Genomic DNA, 27644 nt, shown 5'->3' with positions numbered 1-27644 from the left:
TTCCTTCCTTCCTTCCTTCCTTCCTTCCTTCCTTCCTTCCTTCCTTCCTTCCTTCCTTCCTTCCTTCCTTCCTTCCTTCCTTCCTTCCCTCTTCTGCTTCTTCTCTTGTCCATCCTCCATTCCATCCATTAATCTTCTTAGACAGAAACGGTAACATCTGCATCAGCTGAATGCTCATCTAAGCTCTGGTTGAACAGGGCCCTTCAGAATGTACTTAATTTTAAGCATTTGAACCATTTCAGTACTACTGCTGTATCTCTTCATAAGCACAGTGTTTACTGCCGCTTCTGGATTAATCTCCTGAAGCACTGCCTAGCTTAATCTCCATCAAGGAATACCTTATAGCACATGTTTAATTTGCTGGAAGGTTAGCATTTCCCCAGATGTTAGCTGGGCTGCTCATGAGCTTCAGTCAAGGATGTGGTCAAGAGCTCTGCTGGACCAGGGTGAGTGCTTGGCCCTCGTCAGGATCCAAGTCTCAACGTCTGACTGAAGTGGATCACTACTCAAGAGGAGAAACACCACCATATAGCTGCTCTGACCCAAACCCAGGCTGACTGTCAAACATGCAGACCCTGCTGGTGTGATCCTAAGCATTCGAAATACTGACCACTAACACTGGATAGATTTTAGAGAATTGATATCCGCTCAGTGACAATCTCCATACTGGAGAAGAGGCAGAATTAACCACATAATAATAATAATAATTTATATAATTTAAATATTATTATTATTATTATTATTAAATCCTTATATTGTGAGAACAGATGAAAAGACTAGATGCTAGGCTCTGCATGCAAGACTGTTATAAAGCTTAATTCATTAGTGCTTGTAAAGTGACTTGAACTGATGAGATGAAAGGTGCCCTCTGAGTGCCAAGCACTAATATGGCTCCAGTACTGCGGATCTTTAATAAGGATATTGAATGAGTCCTCTGAGCTAGCGCATTGTTTTTTTTTTACTTCTTTATGGCTGTTTTCACAAGCACCATCCTAGAGAGCCAAAAAACAAGAGTTATAAGAAAAAAAAATCATAATGATTCACAAAGCTTAAAGCAAATTTTCCTGCAAATTTTCCTCCCCATTGAGCACCCCAGGCGCCCTGTGCCTGCCTCGGTTCTGGAGGGGTGTGGGCTCAGGTGCTGCGGTGGCCTGACTCTGCACAGCCTACAGACCAAGAGACAGTTCTAATACACCGAACATTTCTACCTGGCTGCTTTGCCACCTGCAAGTGGGTGGGTTTAACTAAGAAAGTGAATCTTGGACTAGTTTGGAGTGTAATCCATGAACATAAACTTGACTGCAGGAGAAGTGGAGCGAGAGTCCCTTTCCAGTTCAGCTGTGTCTGGTCCTGGAAGGTCCGGTGGAAAAGCTTTCCCCCAGGCATGTTTGATGGAGTTAGCTCTTACCTTGCTCTCAGGGGCTGTCAGCTCCTGTCAGAAAGACAGGGCAGTTGAATTACTTCACTGGAAAATAAGTTTATTGCCTCCAGTCTCCTCCTGACTTGCTCCACACCGGTGCAAACACAATCAGCCTTTTGCCCTCCTGCTAGTGAGCGGGTTTACTGGCTGATGCACTTTGCTTCCCGGAGCACAGAGAGGACTTTCACGGACTCCCTTGTTGAAATTTTGCAGCAGCATCATTTCTACGTGAGGCCATTTGCTCCGTGACAAAGGCTTTATAACACTTGCCAGCTCCATTGAGCCAAAGCCCCATGGAACTGTGCTCACCCTCTTTTGAAAGCCGGGTTCCTTTACATTCATCTTCCCGGAGCTATTGTTGCTCATTTATCAAGTGAGAAGCTCTGGCTATGAATCCACAGAAAACTCTTCCCTGCCTTAGCAAGGTGGGAAGTTCTTTGCCTACCTAAGCTCCCACCTACAGTATCTCTAATTGCTGCTGCATTTCCCATAAACTGTAATGGGTTTTGGAAAAAATGCTTTCTACAATTTCCCCAGTCTGAGGAGAGCAGAAAGTGTCGATGAAGCACGCTGAACACAGCACGCCACCGCACAGCCAGGGCAATCTCCAAATGACCAAGAAAGCAGCAGCTTCTTTCATTGATGGAAAAATGAACCCTCCAAAGAGAAAGCAGTTACCTTCTCATATGCCTTTCCCTCTTCCTTCTTCAAAAGTTGTTGCAAACAGTAAATCTCTCCCATTATCTGCAAATTGCCCAGTAAAGCACACAGATTGCAGAAAGGGTCTGGCTAGTCTATGCTTGGCTGAACGTGTGGCCTAGTGTGCTGAGGAGCATGAGAACTGGGGGAGAGACCCTGGGCCTGAGGGCAGATGCCTCTGTGTGGGAACCTTCAAGGGGAGTGAAGGAATCCCCATCCTCTTCAATTATTTCAAAGCCTCTTTAGTTGGAGGAAAATAAAATATTTAGCACGGACTCATGGCTTTGGCAAAGGAGACTAAACTCAGATTAAATTTTTAGATGCCTATAAAATTTAATTGGCATGAGCATAGGATAGCTTGTGTCTCTGAAAAATAAAAAAAGGCTTCTCTGACCAGTGCCAAACTGACCTTAGGAATGCTGTCTCCTTCCCGTGTCCTTGGCATTGCCCAGAGACCATCCCAGGTTGGTGCTCCTATGCCACCAGGCTCCCTGCTTAGATCTGCCACAATTAATGACCTTAGATCAATGTCGCAGGCCCTTTTACAGTGTCCTAAAGAACCTGGCAAATGTGATATGGTTTCGTATTGGAGATGAGAGATCTGCTTTGGGAGAAGGTGGAGTTGGTTGACATTGACTGGTCATGCTGGGATCTGCCGTCAGGGCTGGGATTCAGATCCAGCTGCAAACTTCATCTCTGATTCTGCCACTTGATCTATGCGGCAGATCCTTCAGCTTCTCAATACACAGCTCTGAAAAAACCTGATCCTGGTAGATGCCTCCAACTTCTGTGAGTTTTGCAGGGACATGGAATGGGAGGGTATGTGCTCTCCATTGACCAAGCGTGCTTACCAAGGTCCATCCAAAAAACATTTCAAATGTTGCCGTGACTTGTGGCTTGCTCTAGCATGTCTGACAGTGGGAGGTCTGCTCCACAGTTGTCCTCTAATTCTTAATAGTTGCTCAAGTGTCAGTGCCAACATTGTTCTTTTTCAACTTGGGTTGCTCTTCCCCTTCTTTTTGCTCACCTTGGTGTATGTAGGGAGATCTTTACAGCCTTCATTTTGTGATGGCCAACAAACTGCCATCTTCTAGTCTCCATTAATAACTTAAATGACGTCCTTCTCCAAGTTTGAGCCTGGCTCAGCCCTTGCCTTTGCAGAGTCCTTGAACAAGCTGCCCATGAATATGTACAGATGAGCTTCCCTCATATGACCCTCTAGACCTCTCTTTCCAAGCCAGTCTGATGGATCTCTTCCTGCTGCTTTGGCACAATGTCATAAGCTGTCATAGAAAAGCACAGGAAGGTTTTGAATGGTGGAAGAAGTATAACAAGAAAGAACACTCAGCAGAAGCTGCCCTCAAGCTTCTGAGACCAGCAACTGCTGGTGCTTGTTGAGACTAAGCTGAATACAGAGCCCAGGTGCTGCAGGGTAAGCCCCTGAAGGTCTATGAATCTCTCAACACTTCCTTCTGACCATCCCGCAGACAGCTAGAAGACAAAGCACATTGGGACAGTGCATGTGCATGCAGGTTAAGGAGTGATTTGCACCCACCACAACTGTACGCACTAGGGGGAAGGGAAGGACAGGTATCAGATTATCCTGGCTAAACTGCTAATTATCCCTTGCCAGTCTTGCAGAAAATCTGTTCCCTCTCTCATGGCTGCTTAGCAATATGCTCCCTTTTATTCTCTTGTTCATGCAATCCTTCATGTTCGAACAAATCCAAAGGAGGGTGAAATTGTGCTATTAAAAGGGGAAACCAATTGTCCTGATGGAGCATTTTTTTCCTTCAGGCACCAGTTTTGCTAATGCTCTGCTTGCCTGTCTCTGTGGACATCTCAGGCTCAGTTTGCCCTGCTTGCACGGTTCAGCCCCCAGCACAGGGAGGAACGCGCTCTCCCGATCCCTGCCCCTTGCTCTCATCCTGCAGTCTTCCCGTTGATGCTGACAGATTGGCAGTAGTTTGTGAAACAAGATTTCACTTTACTCTTATCCCTGGAGTGCGAACTCACAATTTCCAAGGAAAAAACTCTGGACAGATTGAATGGCAAACCTGAAATCCAGTGGGCTGGATTCAGTTCTGGCATGTCAGGGTTACCCCAGCAATCTTACTTCCAAAAAGTCATGCAAATGAGATCAGAAACAGTTCAACGAGTTTCAAAACATATCATATCTCTTCCTTGCTGTTCTCTTCTCCTCCACTAACTCTTGTGTTCACAAATCTACATGTCCTCCCCTAACTCTGAGCCTTTCCAATAATTTAAAGATTGTCTTTTTTAGCCTTCCCTGACAATGCAAACAGCAGGCTTTTCATTTCAGGATGAATCTCCTCAACTCCACTCTTCCCAAAGGCTTCCACAGACATTAAAGAGGTAACTCTTTGTTTTCCAGCAGGCAAAAAGCCTCTCTAGTGTCACCTGACTGAATTTAAAAGAGTCATCAAGTGAAACTGTCAAATTAAATGTGACCAGACAGCGAAAGGAAGTCAGAAAAGCACTGAGGCAAAGCAGAGACTCAGGATGCTGCTGTAGCAGACTTAAAAGAGGACAAATCCCATGGAGATCTTCCCCTTCAAGGGAAAAGAGGATGAAAGCAAAGAGGCTCAAGCAATCATGCAAATGCAGGATGCCACAGTGCAGAAGCGAGGCAGAGCTGGGTGGCCAACGGCCCTCAGCAAGGCCCGCACTGCCCAGATCATGGCAGTTGTGCATCTCCTGGCAGAGGTGCGTAGAGCTGCTTTGCCACCAGACACTAGTGCTTCAGGTGGGATGTACTCACTTTCCAGGGGACAGCTTGTTTGGCCGGGAACAGACCTCCACAGGCTCCTCTGTCCCACGGCATCAGTTTGGCAAAAGGACTTGCACTCCACTTCCATGTGTTTTGGTAAAACATGCTTAAATTCCTTTCAGAGAAACGCAGCCTTCAAATTATAAATACATGCTCAGTTTCCTTCCTGAACCAGCCAACAAGACAACATAGACATGCAACGTGACGTTAAAGAAAGTGTATCCATAAAAAAGGCTACTTTGCTGTAAGATGTGACTTATGTGAATATAAATCAAGGCCAGATACACAAGGTTGTTGTGACTTAAGAGTGTTTCAACTAATAATCATTTAATTAACTTTAATGCCCAGAAAAATGCTACAGGTCATAGAAGCTGGTCTGTATGTTGTCATTCACGGCTCTCCACCTGCTTAGGCATATCGCTCCAGCTAGTCTCGCTTAAAGGGAAGCTGCAAAGTAAAATGCATTATTAACTCAGCCTCCATAATCCTCTCATCATGTCTCATGAGATACTTAATATCAAGCCTTCCAAGATGAAACATATGGAGATGCCAGGGATGGAAAAAAAAAAAAAGATTGTAATATGGTGGTGTTTCAAGTCACTCTTGGAATGCCTGTGATTCCTGTCAGGCTGCTGGCAGAGGCTGGAGGCGCCACGGCACAGTTGGAGGGATGGCTGGGAGAGCCAGTGCTCAACACCGTGCTCAGGGCTGTGGAAACCACTCCTTTCCCCTGGGCATGTGCATCACCTACAGACATCCCTGCTGGGCTGCAGCTGGGCAGATTCGGGCAGGATGAGTGATTTTGAGAACGGCAGTACAAAACTTCTCAAAGAACTTCTCTGAACTGAGAGACATGGTGAGCACTGACTGCTGTTGAGAACTCCCTACCTTTCGTGAGTTGTGTGAGCCTCAGAAAACACGGATGGATCTGAACCAGAGCTGGGGAGCGTGAAGTCAAGACTATTCTTCCAACTCCTACAAACATGCTAAAGCCACATGACTCCCTCTTGTCCTACCGCCACTGCACAATGTGGGTGACTGCATCTTTCAGTGTGTCTGGTCACAGGACCTGGTCACAGGTCCTGGTCAAGCTTATCAATGACCCAATATCCTCTGAGGGAAGGTTATAACCACCAGTAAGCAAGACAGGAGAAGGGAGGTCTGAATATACAGGATAGAGAGATGCATCCCTGTCTTTACAAAGACCTCTGCCTGCACCATACTGGAAGGCACCTCATATGCAACCTGTAAGAGTGTCTGACAGCTTTGTGTGCATTTCTATAAGGATATGGGCACCTTGTGATCTCGGCATTCCCTGTCCCAGATGTGCACAGGCCAAACACTGGCACTTCCCCCATTTTCAGACTATGTGCCAGAGGAACATGGAACTACTGGGGAGAGTTCAGCGCAGAGCTAGGAGGATGATCAGAGGCCTAGAGCATCTGTCCTGCAAGGAAAGAAAGGCTGAGAGAGCTTGGTCTGTTCATCCTGAAGAAGAGAAGACTGAAAGGGGATCTGATCAGTGCATATAAATACCTGGAGGGAGGGAGAGAGGGCCGGTGGGAGGGGAGGAGAGAGGGAAGAGGATGGGACTGGCCTCTTTTCAGTGGTGACTAGCAATAGGACAGGAGGGAATGGCCACAAAGTGAAGCACCAAAAGTTCTGCAGGAACTTAAGGAAAAATTTCTTGACCCTGAAGGTGACAGAGCCCTGGAACAGGCTGCCGAGAGAGGTGGTGGAACCTCCTTCTCTGGAGGTATTCAAAGCCCACTTAGATGCAATCCTGTGCCATGTGCTCTGGGTGACCCTGCGTGTGCAGGGGGGTTGGACTAGATGATCTCTGAGGTCCCTTCCAACCTTAATGATTCTACGATGATTCTATGGTATGTTGCTTTGCGGGGGTTAATTTCCCGTGCCTCTGTGTACATGTGCCCACGTTTTCTCCCTCGTGTCCGTGTTTTCTCACATGTACTCATGTTTTAGATTTGGGTGAACATGGAGTCCAAAGAAACAAAAGGAGAAGCTCTAAACATGGCAGTGAGAATTAGAGAAACATTTTTGGTTGGCTCCTGAATTTACAATAATTTCTCTCAAAAGGCCTTCCTAGGTCCTCATGTGGATATGTTGGCAGTCTGGAAGAGGCAGTGATAGTTAGACTGTCTCCTAGGCAGGTGTAAAAACCTGTCAGCACTGCTTCAGGGTACTCCATTAGCGCACATACTAAGTTAACTTTATATTGGATGTAAAAAAGCAGCAACAGTTGGGGATGAAATCTAATTTTCTTGGAGAAAATATGAATAAAATAGAATGTAGCTGCTGGGCATATAAGTTTATCCTCTGTCAAGCACTTGTTATCTCTCCAGAGTGGCCTCTGCCATGTGGTAGAGGGTAAGCGATGTTAATATGCTTTCCTTCCTGTACGTTCTTCTGCCACCAGCCAAGAGTCAGCAGAACAAAACAGAAGCGAGTCGTGCCACCGTAACTCCAGACTCACAGATGCTCAAGGTAGAAAGAGCAAGGATTTTAATCACAGTCATTTTGAGGGATTCTTTTACAGGCAAAGGACAAACCAGTGCTCTGTTGGCCTCTCTTGGTCATGATTCCATGGGATCTCTTGCAAGCTGGATGGGGATGCAGCACCAGGCTGCCCGGCTTCTCAAAGACAGCTCTTGTTCCCAGGTACAAGTCCAGATAGATCACTCTCTGGACAAGATAGGTCCTAATTCTATTTTTAAACTGTAATATTAAATGTGCCCAACAATACCCAGTGTTGCTTTTAGAGAGAGATAGACATCACTCACAGAAATGGTAAAAAATCCCACTCCAACAACCAAATTGATACTAGGACTAGGTAGGATAACTTATAAGCAGAGACTAAGGGAATTTAATTTATGTAGCCTAGAAAGATGATGCCTGAGGGGAACATGATAACACTATATAAATATCTAAAGGGCAGTTGTATGAAGAGGGGGGAAAAAAGTGACGCATGCACCAGCCGTGGGAGTGATGTGTCGGACTGCGGAAGGGAACAGTTTTCCAAGGGAGCACGGCAGCACGCTGTAGCCCAGAGAGCAGAGCAGCATGCCTGAAGCCCACACATGGCTACAGCAGCTCAGAGCAAGGAGGCTCGCGAAGGTACGAGCAGCAAAGGTGAAGTCTGTGACCTGCGTGGTCCACGCAGCGGCACGGGCATGGCATGAAGGATCCCAGGAGACCAAGGCACACAGTCCAAATTGCTTTCTAGCACTGTACTTGCTCATCAGTCTCCCTCCTAAATTCTACTTGGACAGCTCCATGCTGGGGGCTTTTGGTACGTCCTTGGAGGGAATGATACAAGTGGTACTTTCATGCCCGGCTCTTGGAAATAGCTCGTACTGCCGTCCCAAGATGCAGAGAGGATTCAAGTATTTTGACATCTGTGTTCCTTCTTCTCTCCCCTATCTTCCCTGCAAATTTGAGCTGCTTTTTACAATCACATTTGCTCTTTCCTCAGAAAAAATAAAAAGAAAAAGGAAAAAAATTCTCTCTGCTGTTGCCATGTGAAAAGCCCACACAAACAACAGGAAAAACTGGCTACCTCTACGCACAACCCTGAGCAGCGACTGCAGAACGCACTGTCACACAGGCGGCAGCCTAAAAAAACAGGGAGAAAAATAGATTTTTCCCTTCAGCCCTTTCAGACACATGACTTTGAGACTTATTATAGTAATAACAGGCAAAAGATTTTTCAGAGAAGAGGCTGATCTCCACTTGTTTATTTTACATTTAGTGCTAAAGTCCATTTACCATATTAAATGGTCTATATTCTGCTCTCAGTTGCTGTTGTTCAAAGCCAAATAGCACCTTTTAATAAAGTATTTCTCCAACATAACCACGTCCCCAGACGTTGTCCTCCCAATGAGGGAAGCCTGTGCCATTGGACAGAGCCTTTGTAAGATGGTGTTCCGTGAAACCTGCCATTAATTGCTTTCTACCTATTACAGCTAATTTGTTTGGAGCGGAGCCCAGAGCTCTCTTTGCAAACTTTCAGTTTACCAAACAACGCAAGGCAAAACAGAAAGGCCCCGTGTCCTGGCACAGGCAACCTGCCCCTCCTCCAGCAAGCCTGTTACAGAACATATAGATGAGGTTTCATCACATCCGTTGCCCAAAATGCAAGGGGAATGACCACAGAGGAAAACAAAGGGTGATAGGGCCCTACCAGAAGATACAACATTTTGATGGGTAATTCTTGTGTTTGTATATCTTCAAAGGGCATAAAATGAGAAGATGTTTGGGCACGCACATTTTCAAGTGCATCTGCGACTACCCAGCTTCCAAGCAGTAGATGAATGCGAGCCCCTGACACTCCACTGAAGCACCGTGCCCTTTAATTCCTTCCCAGCCAGCTGTGGGTTGTCATGGAGACTACATCTGTCACCCATTTGCTCACAGGCCTTTTAAATAACCCAGACTAATGAGACCTTTTCTTTTTTTGGTCCGTGACCAGCCCAGATTTTCCTCTCCCTTCTTTACTGTCATGCCACAAAGAAGTGGGTTATTCCCCAACAGGCAGAGCTGCAGCCCTCTCTCCCCAGCCTCAGGCTGGGCCAGGGAAGCTGTGCCTGGAAGGTATTTTGACCCTTGCGAGCTTGAAGCAGTATTTGATATTGACAATGATGTCCCATGCTCAAGTTACCTGGATTCATACCAGCTGCTATTCTTGATTCCCATCTCCACGCTCAGGAACAGATCCATGCCCTGCATTGCTGCAGCTGGCACCAAATCCCTTCCCCCTTTCCAGCACTTATATGATGGTCACTGAACAGAAATAGCACCAGTTCCTTCTCTGCTATGCCACATCCTCTGGTAGCATCCTCACTGAAATGAGGGACCACCAGGAAAGCAAAGAGGCAGGGTGTCTGCAGATTAGAATTTCCAGGAATCCCTGAAAATTCAAGAACTGCTCCCCATTGTATGGGCCTGCTTTGCAGGATTCTGCCTCCCAATTTTCTGGCACAGAGTTAGAAGACATTTTTGGGCTTGTTGCTAACCTTGCCCTGTCATTTGAAAATGGGCCGCAGTAAGGACAGCATGGCAAGGGGTTTGGCTTCCCGAGCACTGTGGTGTCTGCTTGGGAGTGAAAATAGTGAAAGCTCTTGCAGGTGAGGAGTGAGAGCAACACTCAGAGAACGTCAGTTTGCTTGGGGTGCCAGTGTGATCATTGCAATCCCAGAAAAGAACAGGTTTGGGACGCTGAGCAGTCTTCAGGCACACGCACTCATACTGGAAATTGCTATGCTGCTGGGGAAGACATAGATTTGTGGCATCTTTTAACCCAATATGGCAAAGAAAGTCTGGTGTCCTGCGTCAAGCTGTGCAAGTTTGAAGACCTGTGTCCTTCTCATGGTTTATGCCATTACTTTGACCTGTGAACCTGAATCCACCTCAGCATTTCTCACTTTTATTAATATGCCTCAGTTTCACTTTTAACCTGCTGAACTGTCCTGCAGGAAGACAGCAAAGCTCCCTTCACCCATCTCCACATGGCAACTGAAACCCTGGCGTGTGGGGTGGAAGATGCTATGAGGTTGTGTGCTCGCTATACTGCTAAGCAGCAACCATAGGGTGACTCTATTTCTAGCAGTCAGGGAAAGAAGAGAGCATTTCAATGCTCAGGCACAGAAGGGAATTTATACTCTGATGCTAAAAAGAACAACAGTAACAATAAAAAGATACCAGGGAAAGTTTCATTCTTCATTTAATCCTAATACATCTATTGTGACAAAGCAGGGGATAAAGTGGACCATGAACATGTATAGGTTTCTCTAGGCCATCCTCAGACACCTTTAGTTTTATAATTGAGCTATTGAGCAGCTATAATTGAGCAGCCACTTATCATCCAGCCTGAGAGCAAAGCCCCTCTGGGGAAAGTGCTTCAGAAAGGCCCGTGGCCATGCCATGGGGCCAAAGAGAGAATTCTTCATGCAAGTCCTTAGTTCCTCACTTCCTATTAGGCTTGTGCATCATTACTTTGACTTTAGATTCTTCAGTTAAAATTAAAAAGAAGCGGGGAGAGGGGAGGGGAGAGTGTAGTGGCTACAGATGACCTGCAAATTCCTTTTTCTGTCCCAGAGGCTGTAGGGAGAGAGACTGAAGGGCTTTGGTGCTTCTAGATTGGCCACACGAGCAGGATGCTCTGTGTTTCTAACAGCTGGCCAAGCCAGCAAGCAGCGTTTGGGAAGTCAGGGCTGTAAGGACTGAAACGGGCATATGGACAACAGTCAGGCACTGGAGATGCTGTAAGGCGAAGAGGGCAGGGGCAGAAGCAGGCAGGCAGTGTTGCATCTGTGGTGTTGAAGCAGGTCTGTACTGCAGGAGTGTGTTTGGAGGGACTTTACTACAGCGGAGACAAGGAAGAGCGATGTGCAGGGAAGAGCAATGTTAGACCCAATGCAGGGCCAAGGCCTTCAGAGGTTCCCGTCCAGGCGCCTGAGCAACATCCTTCCTCCAGGGCAGTCTGCACAGCCTTCTGCCGCAGACATTAGCCTTGAGAAACAGGCTTCTTTCCAGATATTCTCTGAATCATTAATATTTCCACTGGTTTCCAGCCCTCAAGCACATCCTGAGACAGACTTCAGGCAGGAGTCCTTCAGAGCATGCAACAGAAGGCCGTGTCATGCTTACCTGGCAGATGCAGCCAGAGAAATCCAGAGCTAAGACCAGAAGCCTCCTTCACCCTTCCCTCACTGGGATGTGGCTCAAGGGCACTACTTCCCTACAGCAGCCCCAGCCTGGGAAGGAGCCTTTCAGCAGCACCTTCTGCCTGCTCTCAACTCCTTCACAACTTCTCTAGCCACGAAGCATGCCAAAGAGGAGCATCGAGAGCACTGACAAGAGGGAGCAGGCCACAGCAGGGCCTTCCTCTTGGACCAGTACAGCATGTACATGCCGGATCACAGGGCTTTGGTCAGGTCTCTGTTGGGGAGTGAGGCTCCTGCTCGGCGTTTGCTGCCAGGACACAGTGCACTTCATATCACTGCAAAGATTTAGAGGAATCAAATAAGGATGGAAGACAGAGCCTGGGAAAATTGTCACACGACTATCCTGCCTTAATCAATGGGAAGCAAGTCATGTGGAGGTACAGAGATCACAGCCAATTGGTCTGAACAGGACCAGTGCTACTCAGGATCATGCCAGTTAGCTGATCTTGATTAGGACGAAGGAACAAGCTCTACCTGTTCTTTTACCCTTTTTATCCTTGGATGCTCCTCTCGGCATCCTCCGAGACAGTGCAAACTTACATCGTAAGATCAGGGAGCAGAAAGCAGGGAGCATTTCCTCAAGTGGACTCAAGTGGTGCAGACCTGGCCTGCCTGCAGCCAACATCCCTGCTGCACGGTTGCGCTGCAAGGAGCAGAGGGCAACTCGTACCTAGGCACGTCCCCTCGGCTCTTTGCTGCTCAGCCTGGGCAGAGGGAGACACTGAGCCCCATTTCTTATTAATTACCAATAGTGATCTGCTCTTTTCCTATTTTTTTTTCCTTTCCTTTCGTCTCTCACTGGCTTCAGAGCCCATCTGGGCACTGATGCATCCTGGCCTTTTTCAGTCCCCAAGTCTGGCCCAGGCGTTGCTGTTTACAGAGGCTTGAGCAATGCTGAGCACAGAGGACAGTGGTAAATGCGGGCAGGCATTTGTAGAGCTGTGGCCGGGAGGCCCTGTTTGAACATCTAATTAGATCACAACAAACGTCCTGAATGGTGAAGTAACAGCCCTTTCTCCCCCTCGAGACATCAGGCTATGCCAGGATTGCTGTCTGCTTCTGATCTACACAACTCGCCACAATCCTTAAAACTGACTCAAGCAATGAGGTTCATTGCACAGCTCACTGGATTTAATCCACCACTCCAGCGGTGCTAACGAAGCTAATGGCACAGGCAGAGAAGGAACACATGTATCGCTAGGAGGCAGAGATAAAGTGTTAATCCAACCATATGCTTCCAACCCGCTTTACTCTTCTCCCCTCACCCCCCATGTCCTTTTGCAGCATGGGAAAGAGGAAAACCAGCCTGGAGTGGGGGAGACTGTCCCCATGTACAGGTGGCTGCATGTCCTTGCACCTAAGTGCACCATCAGCCAGCAGTTGGGGCCAGAGCTGCAGGCACAGAAGGGCATGGCAGGGCAGAGGCAGACGGATGGGGGAACTGAACAGAGATTTTCACAACCAAGAAGGAAGAGCTCTTGGTCAAAGTTTGGCCTCCAGTCTCATTTCTAGTCCTTTGATCCCTAGATACAGTCCTTTCATCCCAGACCAAATAGTTCAGACAGGCTAACACAATACCCAACCTGTGAGTGCAGCATTCCCACTAACCCTCGTCTCTGAACATCCATCCATCTAGCTCTGCCCCTAATTAATACCTGCACAGCAGTTGTGCACTCTCCCACGTCAGTGTCATTCACCAGGGATGTAATCCAGCCCCAGAGCACCAGGATCTCACTGGGAGCACCAGGATCCCACTGGAAGCACCAGCAGGTCACTGTCTCACTGTGGTCTAGGCGGTAAGAGAGCGAGGCAGGCTGCTGCACAGAGAGGGCAAATACTGGAATCTGAAGATTGAGCTGCTGCAGGCAGAACTGACGGATGCAGGGTAAGATAACTCTTCAAATCCCATTTCCTGTCTGGTAACAGCAGACTCAGCAACTCAGCAATCATCTTCTGCCCTTCCCATCACTGTGTGCGCCCCTTTCCCGGGAGAACAGCAGAGGGGCAGTTACCATGAAGCTGACCAGGAAAGACCAATGCTAAGGAACTTCCCCACAGGAAGAGTCAGGGAGAAAGAAAGATGACGGTATTGTGGAATCACTTCTATTGCCCCAAAGGGTCTGTAGGCTGCCCATGCCTGCTGAGCCATGTCATGCCTGCTGTCTGGCACTGCCCGTGCTGTGAGCCAGCCACAAACTTCTGAGGAGGTGGCCCCTTCCCGACAGCAATATGAGGGCTTTGCCCAGCAGGAATCTGCAGTCAGCATCCGTGCTTCCCACAAACAAGCAATGATCTGCAACTGCTTTTCTGCCAGTTTTAAACTGTGGACAGCTGAAGATGGACTACCTTATGTGTGTGTATAGCACCTAGCACCATGTCCTAGCAATGCTGCCATGCATAAGGTAGTTCTAACCCCTGCTCTGTTATCAGTTTGTCATTTTAGATCTTCAGATGACATGGGTGTAATCAGAGAGAGTAAGTGAGGAAGACCCCAAATGAAAATCTTGAATGGTCCAACCACCCCAGTTCAGCTCTGTGTCTGCCTCCCTCAACCCAAGGCCAGGTGGAGTGGATGCAGGGTGGGATGGGTGCTGGCGGAGAGCTAGAAGGCAGGGAGGAGGTACCATTTTCAGCGAGGTTTCCTGACAGTATGGAGAAGGACAGGTGCTGGGACAGTGGCCAAGAAGAAGGAGAGTGTCTCATGACACAAAATACACCTGAGAGGCTAGTAGGATGAACCTGTGCCTCCCTCGACACCTTCTTCCATGAAGAAAACAGCTCAGCAAAGCAAGGGGCCTGTCCAGGGAAAGTAGATTGAAAAGGGCCTTGAGCCATCAAGTTGTAAACAAATTGCTAAGTATTTATACCCCCGAAAGTATTTATGTGTCCTAAATCCTCCTGAAACAGAGGTGACCTTGGACTCCATGCAGGCAGGCTGGGGGAAGCTCTGCACCTCCAGGAGCTCTCTGAGACAGAGAAAGTAGTTCTAGCGGTTGCAGACACCGCATTTTCCCCTCTGAACCAGGGCTGTGCTTCAGCATTGCCCTCCTCCATGCATGCCCCTTTCTGCTCTGTAAGCCTGACCAGTGCCCATGCACCCCGTTTCCAGAAAGCCAAGCCTGCTATTGCAACGTTTGGAATCTGTCAGTGGGGAATGGGGCTCTGCAGAGGCAAGGCATTCAAAGCCTAAATTAGTCGCATTGGGCTCAATCTGAGATTTTGACAGCGGATGCCAAATTTATTTCCAAATGCACTCTGGAAATGTCACCGTGCTGGTCGGAAGGAATCGGGTACATGCTCCCTTTTAAATAGAACCAAACATATGGGAGGAGGATGATTAGATCGCTTCCAAGCTGCCAAATTTCTTTGCTGCAGCTAAAAATCTTCCCCAAAATGTCCCAGCCCACAATGTTTCTGAGCACTGAAGTCTGTGCTGAGACTTTCCCACTGACAGGTGTGCCTAAGCAAGAAAACACATCCCTCCAGTGAGGTCTCAGGTGGTCACAACTCTCAAGAGCAGGTCTCCCTCCTGCCCACCCTTGCAAGCACGAGGAACTTCTCCTCTTCTCTGACACCTACCCTAAATGAAGGAGACCTTACCTCTCTCTACTCTGGTGAAGGGCAACCCTGACTGCATCTCCAATGCCACATCTGTCTGTCCAGGGCAGACTTCCTCAAGGGGAAACATCTCCTTGCTGGGGTCCACGCAGTATCCTGCTAGCAGTACCTGGTGATGGTCATGTATGTGAGCAATGGTGCCAGATCCTGGCATAGTGAGCCACCACATCCCATGTGTCTCTGGGCAGGGGAACAGCAGTTGCCCTCTTCGCAGGTCACCCAAAAATCCACCACGTCTTGACAGAGACATGGAAATGTAACTCAACCCAGCAGTTCCTCACAGACCAAGAAGGGAACAGTGAAAGCCTCTTTAGTTCCTGAAAGATGTCCCATACTTTCACATTAAAACTTGCTTCCTTCAGTGTCTTCGGTTGCTGGGCTTCCAGTACTCCCAGATGCTCGCAGTGCACAGAGACTGCAGAAGACCCAAGGCCAAACACTGACTCTTCAAGGTCTCGGTGCAGCATGACCACTTGGGGAAGAGAAGTGCTTCTGTCATTCCCACTGCCTAGAGACAGGATTCAGGACTCACATGCAGCCAGGAAACATGGTCGGTAGAATGAGAGGAGAGACAGGGCAACTCCCTGAAGATGACTATTTATTTCTGCAGGAAGGATGCCGGGCGGGGCACACCTTGAGCCAAACAACTCCAGATGATCCCCCAGGTTCACCCTTATCTTGAAAGGGAAAGCCAGGTAAGCCACCGCTGCCCACTTTGTCCAGGCTGAGAACAAGACAAGCAGTCCAGAACTCCAAGCAGCACCACTGTGCTGTCCCTCTTCATGCACACAGTGAGGGGAAGCTGTTGGGATCACCCAAACCTCCCCACCCCGCTGAGGGATTGAAAGGGAAACCTATAGCTCCCTAGAAGCGAGTTTCCTTCTCTCTATAGATAACACTAAATCTTCCCTAGGGAGACAGAAAGCCGAGTGGAGGAGGAGAGGATGCTGTAGCCATCATTGTTTTTTCAAGTGTAGGGACTGGGCCTCCTTCCACTTGGCCTGCTCAAATTCTGTTAGCACAGAGCGTGGAACAGCCAAGACCTAAGCACACATTGTTTCTTTGGCATTAGCATCCACTGTGCCAACCTCATTTTCCCAGCAGGAAAACAAGTGTGCCCACAATCTCTGAGAACCAGGACTGGTGCTTTCCCTTCTGAGTCAGGACTAACCTGTGAACCCTCTGAATCCTCCTGGTCCTCTCTGCAGTGTCCCATTGCCAAAGAATCCACCCTCTCTCACTCGTAACTGATCATCATGGAGACAAAATCCTACTGTCTAATTTTTATTTCTATAATCTCCCCTATCATGTTTTTCATGCCTAGTCCTTCAAGAAAGACATGGTGAATCCAGCAGTATTGCCCCTGTTGAGTAGATATTCCTGTTTCAGCAGAGGAAAATAAAGTATGTTGCAAGGACGAATCAAGCTGCAACCGAGCTCAGAGCAGAGCATCATCCCCTCCAAAGTCCCAGGGTAGTGTCTGACACTCCAGAGCTTCACAGAGGGCCCCAGAAGGAGGTCACAAGTCCACCTTGTGTCAGGCTCAGGCCCTCGGAGCCAGGAACCAACCCGGAACATGTAGTAATGTGGCAGAGCCCAGAGGGCACAAGCAGGAGGACTGTTGAGCCCAAGCAGCGAAAGCAAAGCGGCACAGCTGCTACCAGCTCTGCTCTCAGCCCACACGCTGCTGAGTGGCGGGTAGGAGGTTTTTTCTGCATTGCAAATCTCTTCCTATTTGATCTGATACTGCAGTGCTGCTTGGAAGGAAAACAACCTCTCCAGAGAGCAAAGAGATCCAGAATAGCACCAGTACCTTCTCCTGCCCAAGGCAGGTCCTGGAATTGGCAACCAGAGAACCTGGCTCTGTAGATAATGCTAAAGCTTCCCTAGCAGGCAGCCCGTCTGGGATGAGGAACCCATCCATTCCTATTTTGCCGTGTTTACTTCTGGCACAGAGAGCCCTGGCTGGGATATCTGCTCAGACTTAGAAACTGGGAGGAGAAGGCAGAGAGAACACTTGTGGGACTGTGGAGGCTGACTGGTAGCAGAGGGAGATGTGCAAAATGATGGAAGCTACATGGGGAACTGCTCACGAAGTGTGGCTGCAGCCTCCTTGCAGCACAACCCAGAGGATATCTGTGAAGGGGTTAATAACATGCAAATGTGCGGCCTGAGAAGCCGTGTGCAGTATCCTCCAACCCTTTCTGTGCAACTCCAATGCCAGATCAATTGGAGGAACACAACTGTGAAGAAATTGGACTGATGTTCATACGCTGCCAGCCATTCCATTTCCTATTACACGGGATAATAAAAAACAGACCTACAGTTCCCACTGCAATGCATGGAATTGCACATCTTCTCCATTGCCCAGCATCCTCATTGCCCACTCAACACCAAATTTCTGACAAATTGCACTACCTGGCTATGAAGATCTCTGAGGAATCTGGAGTGTCTCTGTGTTTGCTAATCCAGAAATATCTCATACCCAAGCTTTTGAAAGCCACCTTACTCAACATTTGCCACAACTATCCAAGAGAGAGGGGTTGGTTTTGAGCTCCCTGCCATAGATGTTCAAGGACTGAGAGAGTCTGGAAGTCCAGAAAAAATATCAGCATGGTCCTTTACAGTGCTACGGAAGTGAGATTCAGTAAACATGTAGAGGGCTTTTTACAGTGATACCCCACTCGGATCAGGAATCTTCTCACAGGGAAGGCATGATGACTCAAAACAACATGACTCTTCTTCCAGCTCTGGTAGAAATCAAGAAATGGGGGTAGAGAGAGGGAGGCAACGCTCGCAAGTGGCTTTCACCAAAGGATCTAAACTGCTTGCATTCTTGGTCCAGCCCACTTGTCTCCTAATAGGACTGTCTGTGCTGATAAGTGCTTAGGAGTAGAAAGGAAAGAATAAAAATAGAAAGCTCTGAAAACAAGCAGGGCAGCAGTTGCCAGTAGCAGAAAGCCATCACTGCGGCAGAGACCTCAAGGCTGGCTGTGTGGGATCCCACTGGGACAGTGCCAGCTATCTTCAAACACAGCCACTACAAGGTAGGTGCTTTCCTCAGCTCCTTGGTAATGGCACGTTACTTCACTGTCAAGAAGGAGAACTGATGGCCTAGTCCTGGACCAAGGCCACTTGGTCCTTGTCACTTCTTGTGACAAGAATTATAACCATGAACGGAGGTGTCTGGAGACCCTGCAAAATGCATTTTTCCTTGGCCAAGCTAGGCATGAAAATCTGCCTCTCCAGCTATTGGGTCCCATCCTCCACATCATAGTAACCCATTTGTTCACTTAGATTTTTTTTTTTCATTTCGTCTCTTTAGAAGAAAATGATCACCCATCCATATACCTACCCATCTACCCATTTGTGTTTTTTTCCTGTTCTATAAAATCCATCATCTGTCTAGACTGCTTTTTAACAAATAAGGCAGTCAAGCAACTACTCGGATCTCCATTTGTTATTTCCAGTAAGTTTCTTTTTAGTTTCTCTACAAGGAAGAAATTGTACTTCACTTTTGTGTCAGCTAGAAGACGGGATATGCAGACATCTATGCTGAATACTGCCATAAAACAACTGCTGCTTTGAGAACATATGACCGAGGCAATGGGCACCAGGCCTTGAAGTCCTTCTTTCACTTTTATGTGGTCTTTAAGCAAGCAAACTCCCAGAAGAAGTAGTTATTTTTCTAACAGTGGCCTTCAGAGGACAAATGACAAAATAACTCAGCAAACTCACAATACACAATATAGAAGCTGACTCCACCAACAACCCAGGGCCCAGACCTCTCTCCTTCACAAAAAATACTCACTTCACGCTACAGCCTGCAAATCAGAAGCTAAGTTCCACTGCCCTTCTTTATTCACAGTGCCCTATGCTAACACTTCTCCACACTGAATGTAAGCTCAGAGTATTTCTCTTCATCAGGCTCTCACCAGTGAAGAAATATCATTGCTCTGGGCTGTGCCAAACCCTCTAGGAACAGATAGGTTCTCAGCCACACTTAAGTACAAACACAGGAAACAACATATTCCATTCTCAAGAGGAAATTTAGCAAGCATTCCTGGGAAAAGTGTTTGGCTGGACAAAGTGAATAAATATCATCCTGTTCTCTTCCATACACCTCCTACGGTATTCAAGAAATCAAGACTTTATAGGTCTACAGGCCTCTATTCCCCCTCAATCACAAACAGGCCAGATCCTGACTTTGGACCAAGCCCTGGTGTCAGGGGAGGAATACAGCACTCATTTATTGACTTTGTCCGAAGCATGCATCATGTTTATATGGAATGCCTTGTTTTTCAGTTTGTGCCCATTACCTCTCATCCTGTCACTGGGCACCACTGAAGAATCTGACTTCATCTTCTTTACATCTTCCCTTCTGATACTTAACACGCTTTGAGGAGATGCCCCATGAGTCTTCTCTTCTTCAGGGTAAACAGTCCGAGCATTCTCAGTCTTTCATCGTGAGATGCTACAGTCCCTTAATCATCTTATAACCCTTCACTGGGCTCACTCCAACAGCTCCATGTCTCTCTTGTGCTGAGGAGTCCAGGACTAGACACAGTACTCCCAGTGTCACCTCAACAGGGCTGAGTACAGCGGTGAAGGATCTCCATCCTTAGATTGCTGGCAGTGCTCTTCCTAATGCAGTCCTGGATACCAAATGGCCTTCTTGGCCACAAGGACACATTCCTGCCTCATGGTCAACTTATCTGCCAAGAATTTCATGTCCTTCACTGCAGAGCTGCTCTCCAGCAGGTCAGTCCCCAGCCTGTCCAGGTAGATGGGGTTATTCCTCCCTAGGTGCAGGACCCTGCACTTGCCCTTGTTGAACTTCATAAGGTTCCTCTCTGCCCAGCTCTCCAGCCTCTCCAGGTCCCTCTGAAGAGCAGCACAGCCCTCTAGGGTATCAGCCACTCCACCCTGCTTGGTACCATCAGCAAACGTGCTGAGGCAGTACTCTTCGCTTCACCCAGGTTTTTGACGAAGAAGTTAAACAGGACTTGACAAGACCTAAGACTGGACCAAGTACTGTCCCCTGCAGACATGTATGACTATAGGCCTCCAACTAGACTTTGTACCACCGCTCTCAAGTTTCTGAGCTCTGCCATTCAGTCGGTTCTCAATCCATCCCACTGTGCACATCCTGAGTTTCCCTATGAGGATGTTATGGGAGACAGCGTCAAAAGCCTTGCTGAAGTCAAGGTAGACAACATCCACTGCTCTCCTCTCATCCACCCAACCTGTCATCCCATTATAGAAGGATTTCAGATTGGTTAAGCATGATTTCCCCTTTATGAATCTATTCTGACTACTCTGGATAACCTTCACATTCTCTGCATGCTTGGAAATGACAACTAAGATGAGCTGGTCAATCACTTTTCCAGAGAATGAGCAGAGATTTACCGGCCTCTACTTCTCTGGGTCCTCCTTACTCCTTTTGAAGAATGCAGTGACATTTGATTTCCTCCAGTCCTGAAGCACCTTTCCCAAGCTCCATATCCTTTCAAGGGTGATTGCCTTGCAATCAGCCAAATTTCTCAGGACTCATGAATGTATCCCATAAGGGTCTCAGGACTTGTGCATATCCAGCTTGCTTAAGTGATCCCTAACCCACGCCTCCTCAGTCTCACTTCTTAGTTTTAGTTTTCAGATTGTCTTCTATCCTGCAGGAAGGCCCTGTTGCCCTCCTGCAGGCTAGCATCTCCTTCCAGCTAAATGTAGGAATCTTTGCAAGGACACAGCAAACATATCTTTGCTCCCCCCACCACTTATCCCAGATGGGCTTGTTTTCACCTCCAGATCCAAAGTGAGACACAAGGTGACTTACGCAATTATCCCAAATAGATAGCAACTGTCCCAGGGGCTTCTATGCAAAGATGCAAAGTAGTGATGGGATGGGGGTTTCCAGTGCAGCTCTTTCTCCTTTCATTTAATTTCATTTCTCACAGTCAATAGGCAGCAGGAGGCTTGCCATGAGAAACCATTTCCACATTTCTAGTGGAAGGGCTTGTTTTGGTTCCAAATTCCCAAGCAGAAACTGAAGTGGAATGAGACAATGGTCCTAATAAGATGTACAGCAAGAGAAAGGTAATCACATCTATGCTTCCTGGTGCTTTTTAGGAGGATTGTAAAAGCAAGAGAAGGGAGAGTTGTCCTTTCATTTCCAGTTTGCCCATAACTGTGAGAGCAAAGGCATGTGAGGGTATATACATATAGGAATGAGTGGTGATCAGTGGCACTGAGTCCAGCTGGAGACCTATAGTTAGCAGTGTCCCCCAGGGGTCAGTCCTTGATGCAGTCCTGTTCAATTTATTCATCAATGACTTGGATGAAGGGATGGAGTGCTCCCTCAGCAAGTTTGCTGATGATACCAAACTGGGAGGAGTAGCTGATAGCCCTGAGGGCTGTGCTGCCATCCAGAGGGACCTGGACAGACTGGACAACTGGGCAGTGAGAAACCTCAGCAAGTTCAACAAGGGCAAGTGCAGGGTCCTGCAACTGGGGAGGAATAACCCCAGACACCAGGACAGACTGGGGACTGACCTGCTGGAGAGCAGCTCTATAGAGCGGGACCTGGGTGTCGTGGTGGACGACAAGTTGACCGTGAGGCAGCAGTGTGCCCTCATGGCCAAGAAGGCCAATGGGATCCTGGGGTGCATTAAGAAGAGCGTCTCCAGCAGGTCGAGGGAGGTGATCGTCCCCCTTTACACTGCCCTGGTGAGGCCACATCTGGAGACTGAGTCCAGTTCTAGACACAGTCCAGATCATGATCAGCGGCCTGGAACTTCTGCCCTGTGAGGAAAGCCTGAGAGAGCTGGGCCTGTTCAAGCTGGAGAAGAGAAGGCTGAGGGGGGACCTGAGCAGTGTCTAGAAATACCTCAAGGGAGTGAGTTAGGAGGATGGGGCAGCCTCTTTTCAGTGGTGGCCACAGTTGGAGGAAATGACCACAAACTGAAGCACCAAAAGTTCTGCAGGAACGTAAGGAAAAAATTCTTAACAGTGAGGGTGCCAGAGCCCTGGAACAGGCTGCCAAGAGAGGTTATGGAGTCTGCTTCTCTGGAGATCTTCAAAACCCTCCAGGACACAATTCTGTGACACATGCTGTAGGTGACCCTGCATGTGCAGGGGAGTTGGACTAGGTGATCTCTAAAGGTCCCTTCCACAGAATCACAGAATTCCAGCCTTAAGGATTCTATGATTCTATTGTATCAAAGAAATACCATGTATCCCAATATTGTGCTCAGCTCCTGCAGTTTCTCCTTCCGAGTGGGATAATTCATCAGGGAGGGCATCTCTAGCAATAGGGCTAGAGCTGAGGGTCACCACACCATCATGCCAAGTGAAAAGGATATAGGAAGCTGATCTAGCAGTCCACCTACACACATATCCTTCCCGGTCAGTGTCTCCTGAGATTGCAGAGCTCTTTCATTCAGCAGAGATTATAGCTCTCTACCCACACCCGTCAAATCCCCTATTCCTGCCCCACAGAGCCAGAGAGTGGAATCAAGCACAGCCCATGTAATAGCAGAAGGAGGAGAGAACAGGTCTGAGCTCTCACCTAGTACTTCCTTTTATTCTGGCTGAACGAGCGGGGGCGGGAGGTGTGAAGCATCTCCTCAGGTTAATGCTAAGGGAAGATGCCAGGGTCTGAGGGAGCGGGAACACAGGGTGCTAGCTGAGTAGGACAGTGCTGGTAAGGGAGAGTTGCCTATACCAAGTTCAGGCCAGAAGGACTCTTTGCTGGCAGAGATCATAGAATCAGAACCACAGACGGGTTGAGGTTAGAAGGGACTTCTGCAGATCATCTAGTCCATACCCTCTATTGAAGCAGGGTCACCTAAAGCATGTTGCACAGGATTGTGTTCAGGTGAGTTCTGAATCATTTCCAGGGAAGATACCACAACCTCTCTGGATAGCCTGTTCCAGTGCTATGTTACCCTCAGTAAAGAAGTTTTTCGTTACGTTCAGATGGGATTTCTTATGTTTCAGTTTGTGCCTGCTGCCTCTCATCCTATTGCTGGACATCACAGAAAACAGTTTCACTCCATCCTCTCTCTAACCTGTTGTGGTCCCTCTGAACAGCAGCACAGCTCTCTGGGGTAACAGCCACTCCCCCCTGCTTGATATCATCAGCAAACGTGCTGAGGAGGCACTCTGTCCCTTCATCCAGGTCACTGAGGAAGAAGTTGAGCAACACTGGAGCCAGTCCTGGTACCTGGGGGACACCACCGGCTGCAGGCCTCAAACTAGACTCTGTGCTACTGGTCACAACCCTCTGATGTCTGCCCTTCAGGCAGTTCTCAGTGCACCTCACTGACCTCCTGGTATTTCACCCACTACGACCACTGGTATGCCAGCACCTTCACCTGCAGACCAGCATGCTTGGCAGCTACAGCAACTCCTAATACCATGGGCAAGGGGTTCCCTGCCATGTCACCTCATTGGTGTCAATCAGTCATACAGGAGGAGCCCAGGCAGGAAAGGAGCATATGTTCTGTGCCCAAATCTTGGCCCTCAACCCTCAGAGAAACATGAGCAGAAACATGAGCAGAAACATCTACAGGACTTTCCTCCTTTCACTCTGCCAGGTAAGAGAGGACGAATGAGGTCTCTGAGCCCTCCTGTTGCCTTATGCAGCTTCCCCAGCATCAGGCAGTGGCGGAGGGCACCAGGCAGCATAATGTATGGCCTGTTCCTTCCTGCCCAGTGCAGGTTCCTGGGCATGGCATGGCGCAGACCACAGGTCTCCCCAGTCAAGCACTCAAATGCCCTGTGCCAGAACACTTGGCACGTGGCTGTCATGTTCCAGTGCTACCCATGCTGGCTTGGCACCATCAGAGCAATTCACTTTCTAGTTCTCGTGGGGGCTGTGGTGCCAGCAGACCATCATACTCCTGCCCCAATGGACAGGATCCCTCCTGCTCACCCATGTTCTCCACTTATGAGCTATGGCAGAGGGTGGGACTTAGAGAGAAGCTAGTCACACTTATAATGGAGGAAGCTGGTTTTTTCCCCCTCATCCTTCCCTTGCAAAATAGAGAAAGAAAATAAAAGAGGTTAAAACAATCAAAATAAAGCAAAGCGGACAACTCCAATTTTGGCTTTAATGAATAAACGAAACACATCCCAAGAGGTAATTAAATGCTCTGAAACAAATACGTGTCACCTGCATAAAAAAAAAAAAAAAAGGGACAAAAAAGTGAGAGGAAAAAAGCAATTGCTGTTAAGGGGAAGAGACGGATGGGCAATTACCAGGGAGTGGAGAAGCAAGGACAGCTGGTCCGGCAAAGCCCCTGGTCCCACAGCCCAGCCCTCTCGCGGAGAGGGGATCCAGGGCTGGCTGCAAAGGCTGCTCACCCTGCACCACGCGTCCTACGGAGAGGGGCAGACCCAGGTGCGTGCACAGTGTGGGTATCCCCCTGCCCACGAAAGATCACCGTGATTACTCCTAAGAAGATATTTCTTCTCTGCGTCCCCATCCACCTTTGTGTCCAGTAGGAACTGTGATCGTTCCTCTCAGGTCTCTGGGGGGGCTTGCTTTTTTTTTGCCCTGCTTTTTTTCCACATGCTCAGGTTTAGGAAAGGAAAGTCTCAAGGACAGTTAGAGAAGGTCCTTCCTAGATGGTGCAAAGCAGGGTCTTTTCTACACGACCTGCTGCTCAATCCAATGCAGCAGCTCCTTGGTGCACAGCCCATCCCTCTGCACACACAGCCAGCCTCTGTCCCATCACCACATCTCCTTGCAGGTCTCTCCCCTGTCAGCTGGAGACTTGATGTTAAAAAGAAATCTCCCTGTATGTCAGCCCTGGCTCTCCAGAAAGCCACATACCTCTTCCTTCTAAATAACTCCAGAAGGCTACAAAGACGCTGTTCTATTGGCCCAGGTGGTAAGCAAAAAGACCAAAAAAATTATAAAAGCATCACATATTTCGCTATAAGCACAGCTTGGAGAAAGTTTTTAGCAGCTGTTGCAACTGCTGAGAAAGCAGCACGCAATGAGGATCCTGAGTTCTCAGGCAGTCTTTACTCTTTGGCAGGGCAGTTATTTGCTCACAAACAGCAGCAAGGCCCAGACTGTGTGCCAGACCCTGCGCTCCCTCCCTTGCCACCACCCTTTGGGTTTGCCCAGCTGCTTGCTGTTAGTCCAGGTAGTAGGGCCAAACTCCCAGGCTCCTGGTAGAAAATCCAGACAAGCCTCTAACATGCTCTTGGGGCTTTCTGAGTTTTACTTTTTCCCCATCTTCCACCTTTTAGAAGGACAAATAAAAACCTTTGATAGTCCAGGTTTGGCTGAGCTGCTGATGGAGCCAGTGTCACAAGCCAAGGCATGGCAGGAGCTCACTCCTGATGTGGATGAAGCATGTAATCTTTCTTCCATAGGTTTACCCTGCCTGTTTACTATCTCATAAGTGTTTGTTGCTTTCAGGACAAATTGCTTCCTCAAGGACCTAAGCAACTGTGACAATATTCCTTGAATCCAGAGCCTGTCCCTGGGCAAACAGAAGTTCAATTTCTCTCTCGTGGCGGGGAAACCACATGCTTTTCACATGCTTAGGCATGTTTTCTTACTGGGCTACCGAATTGGATGACCCCACTCAGGAAATAGCAGTCTCTGTCCCATGCACAGACATGCCAAGATTAAGCCAGATGGCAAAGCAAATCTTAGCCATACTCCGCAGAATCCTCTTTCTCTGGTTCACCAGAGAAGATCAAGCAGCTGTGTCCTCCTCCTGCCCCTCTAGAAGAGACCACCATACACATGGTTTGATTCAGATGGTCAGTCAAGCTGCGTGTGGCTGAAGGCACTGCCAGAGGCACGGAACGGAGCAACAGTAGCAGAGCGGAGCACCGAGCAGGGAGCTGGCCCTGCTGCAGTGAGGGGCAGCCCCATAGCTCCCACTGGACATCCTTCTGGGGGATGAGAGTGGAGTTCTCCTGCCACTTGATGAGTGACTAACCTGGCCTCCACTGCCCAGAAGGTCCCAAGGAGAACTTCCTCCACTGTAAGAAAAACCCCCGAGGCTCCAGTGCTCTTGCTGCAGTGTTCCCTGCTAACGGGCATTTCCCAGAGCAGACACTGTCACACACCAGCGCAGCTGTCTCGGGCTCCCAGACACATCAGTAGCAGAACCACCAAGCTGCTCTGGGCCCAAGCCACCTGCTACCCGAGGAAGCTGAGGCCACACCAGCATCTCCTATCAGCTCACTTGTGCATCCCAAACAGCGCCCTTCGTTTTCCCCTACAGTGCCGCTGCTCCTCTTACTGCTGCTCCTCACTCAGGCTCTTTTTGCCTCCTAGAACCACCGTGACATGAGAAAAGAGAATCAGAGAATTTTCCAAGACCCACCAATTCCTTTTGCTTTTCACCCCAAGGAGCCCACCAGGAGCAGGAACGGGGCCCCCTTGCCCTGTTCCTGCACCAGGCCCTACACCCACTAGAGCTCCCCGAGCACTCACAGTCCTGTGCTCCTGCGCAGGATGCCCCGCTGCTGCCAGGACTTTGTTTTCATTCATGAGCTGGGGAACGATGCTCGTCCGTGCACTGGCTGCAGGATGGGTACAGCCAAGCCGGGCAGTGGCCTTGGGACACCGCTCACCAGTCTTCTTGGGCTGAGAAGGACAAAGAAAAGGGTGAGTTCAGAGAGGCATAAAGTAAATTCAATCTCTTCACTTATTGCAGAAAAATCGTGCTTCCCCATGCTATGCTCCTTCAGGCCTACACAGTGAGGACTGAAATGGACGTATCCCAGATATGTCACTGTCCATCAGGCTCGGAGCACACTCCTTGATGATCCAAGTACCCTCTATTTCCCACAGACGTTGCTCTCCCTCAGCCCTCTACGGTTCCCGTGGATCCTCATATCACTGCTCCTCGTGAGAACACATCAAGCAGGGCTGCCTAAATACTGGTTATCATCTTGGGTTGCACTGTGGGAGCACTGGGATATGCTTTGCTGCTCGTATTCCCCCCAGTGCCACAGCCTGGCATGGTCACTGCCAGTTTTGCCCTCCTTCATGCCTCCTGCAAATTCAAAACAATAAGGGAAGGTGCCTCACCCAAGGCCAGTCTGGTCAATCCAGGAAGAAGTCAGTGTGCTGACTGCCCAAGAGCATTGGTACCTAACACTGTGCTGTTCACTAGCCACACTGAGCATGCACACATATAAGGCGCTCATCAGATGGACCAAGAGATGCCTTGCAGAGAGAAGTCTCTGCAAAGTCATGTGTAGAGAAGTGATCTCCGCCCTTGGGTCTCTCAGAAGAGCATGGTACATGGGCAAAGAAGGAACTTGGCAAGGATTCAACATCAATCCCTGGCTTCTTGATCCCTATGTGCAACTACTGATTCATGAGCTAGCCAGAAAC

The 27644-nt window shown here is 48.5% G+C and overlaps 1 protein-coding gene across 1 annotated transcript in view; it reads right to left on the bottom strand.

Moving 5' to 3' along the window:
- DLGAP4 (DLG associated protein 4) overlaps positions 1–26880 on the bottom strand; it is a 141660-nt gene extending 114780 nt beyond the window's left edge. Inside the window, exon 1 of the mRNA XM_026037317.1 lies at positions 26736–26880. The gene's annotated coding sequence lies outside the window, so the exon portion shown is untranslated. The remainder of the gene's footprint in view (positions 1–26735) is intronic.
- Between the last annotated feature and the right edge of the window lie 764 nt (positions 26881–27644).

Source organism: Nothoprocta perdicaria, unplaced genomic scaffold (assembly GCF_003342845.1).
Source record: "Nothoprocta perdicaria isolate Ctin4 unplaced genomic scaffold, notPer1 scaffold_196, whole genome shotgun sequence".
Taxonomy (NCBI): Eukaryota; Metazoa; Chordata; class Aves; order Tinamiformes; family Tinamidae; genus Nothoprocta; species Nothoprocta perdicaria.
The sequence above is the reverse complement of the archived record's forward strand: the minus strand, read 5'-3'. Positions and strand labels throughout refer to the sequence as shown.